General features: G+C 31.5%; 1 pseudogene; it reads right to left on the bottom strand.

Annotated features, from left to right (window-relative positions):
* Nucleotides 1-754: 754 nt before the first annotated feature.
* On the bottom strand, nucleotides 755-3,117 carry LOC107488965 (serine carboxypeptidase-like 31; annotated as a pseudogene).
* Between the last annotated feature and the right edge of the window lie 3,165 nt (nucleotides 3,118-6,282).

Raw genomic sequence — 6,282 nt, 5'->3', positions numbered from 1 at the left:
GAGTTTTTTAAAATTCTAATAAAATCGACGGCTTACCTAGCCGTCGATAATAATTTAATAAAATTGACAGCATTTCTGTCTATAACATAAGTTTGAGAATTTTACCTTCTTATTAAAATCGACAGCACTGCTGTCGATATTATTATATAAAATCGACGCCATTTTCGTCGATATTTGATTCAATAAAATTGACAATATTTATGTCTATAATATGCTTAATAAAATCGACAACGTTGCCGTCGATATTTGATTCAATAAAATCGACACATTTGCCGTCGATTTAATTATTTATATACCGACAAATTCTGTGTCTATATTTTGGATTTTTTGTCTATTTCAAACTTAAAAAGCGATAACTCTGCCGTCGATTTTAATAGTTATATGTTTTAATTATTTTTTCTATTTAAAAAATAGTAAACAATTAATACAAATAAACTTTTAAATATGATCATAACTACTAATTATTATATATGTAAAAATTTGAAATCAATTTCAATTTTGGAAAAAGATACAGCAAGCCAATCTCTCAAGAACCGTATGATTGGACAACAATATTTAAATTCTTGTAACTAATTAGCTACATGATGATAATAATCAAAGGAAAACTTCCCTGTTTGAATGTTTCTAATGCAATAGCATATCTAAAACTATTTGGCAACTGAAATAAATAATTATAAATTCTTTGAGGAAATATCAAATGGCTACTTTTGTGAACTTGGCAACAAAAAATCCACTAGTTTGTGATGTTAAGGGGTCAAATCTCCATGCTTTTTGGTATCCCGCCACTTTTACAAGCCCAATTTCTAGCACTGTTTATCTCTGCCAACTCTGGATAGTAAACAATCATTTGTCAAACAACAGAAAAAAAAAGAGAAAAAATCTCAACAATATCATATTAGATTATTAGTAATATATGGTTGATCCAGTGATACTACACAGTATGAAAACTTCTTTAGGGAATGTAGACGATAACAGTGTAAACTGTTAGAAATAGGCTCTGTAAAAACCTTCAAATCTTCAAAGTTGTCACATATATTCTCAGATTATCCATATGATCAACTAGCATAAAGATAATCGAAATACCACCACTGACTTACCTGAACTTGTCAATCAAACAAGGTTGAGTGAAACCGAAACAGCAAGTAGAGAATTACTTCTGTCCGAAATTGATTTTACAAAAGTGGTAGATTGAGAAACTTCTGAACTTATACAATAAAGAGATACAGATTTGGCACTTGCCATGTAATTGTGTGATGCCATTCTGGTTGAAAGCAAAAAGCAAATTGCATAATCCTCACACCTAAAGATAACAGAATTATCACATTAGTGGGAACAGTGCAAACAAGGAGACAAACCAAATGCGCTAAATTAACAATTTTTCAATTGATGACAGGGACTTTAAGCATTCGAGACTAGGAATAGCTATAACATGAACAAATACTATTCACATAATCTTATTATTCTTCAATCAATTAACTCAATTCAAGTGTTTTTATACCTTGCTGTCCAAATCTTCTTTGATCATTCTTGATTCTTCTTGTTCCATCTTCAGCTCCTCAATAGCTCTGCAAAACTCGGTGTTTAATGTCTCTGATACCTTTAGCCTTTTCTCCATTGCTAACAGTTCTACTTCTTTCTTCTTAACCAGATTTTTTGAGTTTTCAATTTGATGACTTAAATGGAAACTTGTGTCTTTGGCGGCATAATATATTAAAAAGACAAAAAATAGAAACAAAATATATAACCGAGGGATAAATTGAGAGTGAATAAAGCAAGAAAAGAATTGTTGGCTCCATATAGATGCTTAACAAATAACTAAGATGTAGGAATGAATGAATATATAGAATAAATACCTGCATAACTCTCCCCTGCTATGTAAAAGTCCTTGTTCTATATGATGGGAACTTGAGGAACCAGTTGTGGAGAAAAGTGTAAGCATCATTAGCTGTTACAAACAAGTTACAAATCAAAGATATGCATGCATGTGTTTGCATGTAACAAATCAAATAGTATTAATTATGTTAAGTTTAAAGTAATGGACCTGTCATTTGATCACCCAATTGATCATAATCACTAGTTGTGTTTGAGTAGGAAAAGCCAACTCCAACAGGGGATTCCAGGAATAAGATGTTGGCTTCTTGGTTTTAAGACAAGTTATTAAATTTGAGTCCCTGCCCATCATAGTCCATTAAAAATGGACCAATCGCTTGTGTTGCTCCATATCCCACAGAAGAACATCCAGATCCTGCATGCAACAAATTCAATTAATTACACATCATCATGATTTTAATTATATTATGATTATGATTAATTACCTCCATTAAGCCATAGGACCAAAGGCTTATCATCTGGGTTGGTAATGGCCTCAAAGAACCAACAAAAGAGTGCTCTTCCATTGGTTTCATTGACAGTAACATAGCCAGCATAGTGCTCAAAATCCATAGCAGGTTGGCCAGGTAAGCCTCTCACATCACCATTATTATTATTATTATCATCTTACAAATGCCTTAACAAATAACAATCACTTGAAAATGGATATATCAGAAAAAACAGAAAGCATAGTAGATAATCTGTGTTCGTTAAGCCCATGAATGATGACCATAATGCCCCTGAAAGGAAAAGAGTAGAAAATAATTAATTCAAATGTGAAACAAAGCAACACAACTGCAGGTTGCAGAATACCCCTCTGTTTCAATGATCAAAATTTTCTTTCATATATCTTTGTCTAATACTATAATCCACGGAAGGTTGAATGGTTAAGAATACTTTTTCCAAATGATTATTATCTCGTAAAGCAAGCAAATCAATAAGAAATGAAGAAGTTGAATGGTTAAGAATACTTTTCCCAATTGCAAAATGAAAATCTCTAGCAACCTTATTAATTTGAAGAGATCCATGAATATTGCATCCTTCACCTTCTTCATCCTTTACCCTCTGAACATACCCTTCTCTTTGACACTGATCAAACAAGTCCAAGTTCTCTGGCAACGCCCATTCCTTTTTGTTATACGCTTCTTGAACTTCTTCACAAGAATTACAATTGCCATTAGCACCATAACAAGAACTGCAATACTCTTCGTCGTACCCTAATCTGCCACCATGTATTTGTAAAGGCATCTGGATTCTTATAAAAATAAACAATGACTTATTTGGTTTGTAATAGAAATAATAACTATTTTCTTTGATAAACAAATTCAAGATTTTATTATTATGATTTTGGTCAGAAAACAAATTCAAGATTATCACAATAACCGCAATACTCTTTCTGTTAAATTTTATTTTATCTAATCACATTGTAAAACTCTGACAAAGTAGTTAAGCTGAAGTAATGTGATGAAATGATTATGCTAATTAGGTTTAACAAATGCAAATTCAGAATTTTATGATAAAAATAGTAGATACAAAAATTGCAAAAATAAATATAATAATCAAAGGGAGACAGGGAGGAACTTACAAGAAACTGCAATGGCGACATGCTCTGGCATCGGGCTCACAGGGACGACAATCGGAAAAGACATTGTAACGACGAGTCTGTGGAAGAAGAAGAACTTACATGCAGAATCACAAATCACAATGTGATAGAGTGAGAGTGAGAGAGAGAGAGCGCGAGCTAGAGAGAGTAACTCACATGAAAAGGAGCGACAACGGGTTCGGCGGAGGAGAATAAGAAGAAGACGACGTTTAGGCATCAAAGAAGAAGAAGCTCTGTTCTCTGCCTCTCTATGTGACTATGATTCCATCTCTGATCTCTATTCTCAGGCGATGGACGAGAAGAAGAAGCCTTATCAACTCTGATTTTATGAAGGTATGGGGTTAAATTTGGGGAAAATGAGTGAAACGAAGGACGCGGGAAGCCAAACGCGGGAGTGATTTTTTTTATGATAAAAATTGACGGCTCTTTCCGTCGATTTTAGTTAAAATAAAAATCAACATCCTAGTCGTCTATTTTATGTAATAAATCTATACCGTTCATCCAAGTTAGAAAAGAGATCTCTATCGTCTAAATTTATCGACGACAACAAATGTCGATATTTTAATTATTAAAATAAACAACTAGTCCGTCAATTTTAAAGAAAAAAATTTAACCACTCTTTTGTCGATAATGTGACGATAGAATTTGGAAGTTAGAAAGTTACCAAAATAATAGACGACATCTTCGTTGATTTTAATATTTTATTTTAGTAATCTCTTTTTCATTTTATCGACAGCAAGCCGTCGAAAAATATCGATGGAAAACTTAACCGTCAATTTTTGGCGTCGATAATTACATTGTTTCTTGTAGTGATACTTCAATAATTGGAATCTAGTTAAACTCAATCATCATGTTCCTATTAATTATCAAGTTATAAACGTACTTTGAAACAGCTATGTTTCCTCAAATATGGTTCAATCATATACTATTTGGTCTAACTGTGCAACAATTTTATATTGATAACTATTTTTTGATTCATAGATAGGTTATGATGAATAAATAACACTCATATTTTCATATTATGTTGACAATGGCAGCGAAAAAATTTGAGTGTTGTTTACAAGTGCTGCACATGTTCATTTGAAGCATATAGATTTCTCCAAGCACAACAGGAACCTTTCTCTAGCAAGGAAAGCTATTTTGCTATCTGGTCCTGGAGGTACATTAAATTCAAATAATTAATCTTGTCCTGAAAATAAAGATGGTTTTCAGTTCTGTTTTGCTAACTACTTTTAAATTGAATGTTTGAACTATACCAGCAAATGCTTGAAATAATGAAAGAAAGAAAGCAATTATTGGTTATGAATTTTTTGAATAATATACAATTAATAGCTTAGAAGTTAGGTAAAGACAATTACAACCTTACAAGATGTACAAAATAATGAGTTAATCCTATGTATTCCATACTCAAATAAAGTCTTCATCACTTATTTTAATATATCTCTTGTGTTTTTATGTGATCTAATTAATAGGTCAGTTAGATTTTATATAACTTCAGTTCTGCAATTTTAATATATAAGAACATCACACTGATTCTTCAAGGCTGAAATATTAAACATAAAAAGGTCAATTGAACTTGAACTCCCGTTAGAGCTTCTTGCTTCTATTTCTTTTTACATTATATTTCAGTAATTGGAATCTAGCTAAACTCAATCATCATGTTCCAATTAGTTATTAAGTTATTTACATACTTTGACACAGCTATGTTTCCTCAAATACGAAACCACATACATTTAGTTTAGGAACTAGCGGATAATTACTAATTAAACCATGTATCATCAAAATACTTATGTGAAAGAAGAAAAGTAAGAAAAATCCACCCTATTGTATATAAGCATATAACTATAATTAAATACTGGATGTGTTGTTCAACTTTTCCTTTATATATGTCATATTTTTACTATAGAATAATAATGACAGTGAAAATTATTGAGTTAGCATTTCAATAGATTTTGATACTTTCATTTTGGGTGTTTTCAAGTATAAAACTATCCTGTTTGTTATCACTTTTATCCTTTTGATTTACCTATTTCTATTTATATATTGTTTAGTTTGCCAACTCATACATTATATTGTAAAACTATATTAATTTCTCATTTTATTATTTCTCAAATTAATATAATATTCCCTTTTTTGTTTTTTTTTTAAAGGAAGGAAAAAATTTTTTCATTTCAAATTTTTGGCATTGGACCCAGAGTTTCTTTCTTCCAATAATATTTTTTGAAAGTACAGAATTTTTCAATGAGTAAGCATCTTTCTCAAATAATTCTGTTAGCTGTGTATTATCATGGATACTAATAAATGTGTTTTCTATTTTTCCTTTTAAGAGTTATTCTCTCATTTTATATCAAGAAGTATGACTGAATCATATTATAGACTCCCTTAATTTATTTAATTGTTAATTATTAACTTTTTTGGTGGTCTGACTTTATTTTATGATGTTTTTGTCGTTCTATTATTTCATTAAATTAGAAATTGATAAGAGTTAGATTTCAAAGCCACGAGTTGGTGCAGAATATAGGAACGGTTTGACCAGATTCTTAGATTTTGCATTTGCCAATGCATCATCCAACGGGATGATACGTTGTCCATGTCTGAAGTGTGGGTTCGGCCTTTTACAAAATAGAGAGGATGTGTTCGATCATTTGTTGATAAACCCTTTCCCGTCTAATTATACATTTTGGATCCATCACGGTGAGAGATGCGTGGTAGAGAGCTCTAGTGGCGGACATGAAGATCAAACCGAAAGAAATTTCAATGCACTGATGCTTGTTATGGTCCACGAGGCATTCAACTTCTCATGACTTCAC

The sequence above is a fragment of the Arachis duranensis genome, chromosome 5 (assembly GCF_000817695.3).
Source record: "Arachis duranensis cultivar V14167 chromosome 5, aradu.V14167.gnm2.J7QH, whole genome shotgun sequence".
In the NCBI taxonomy this organism is placed as follows: domain Eukaryota; kingdom Viridiplantae; phylum Streptophyta; class Magnoliopsida; order Fabales; family Fabaceae; genus Arachis; species Arachis duranensis.
Note: the sequence above shows the minus strand (reverse complement) of the source record. Positions and strands in the feature narration are given on the sequence as shown.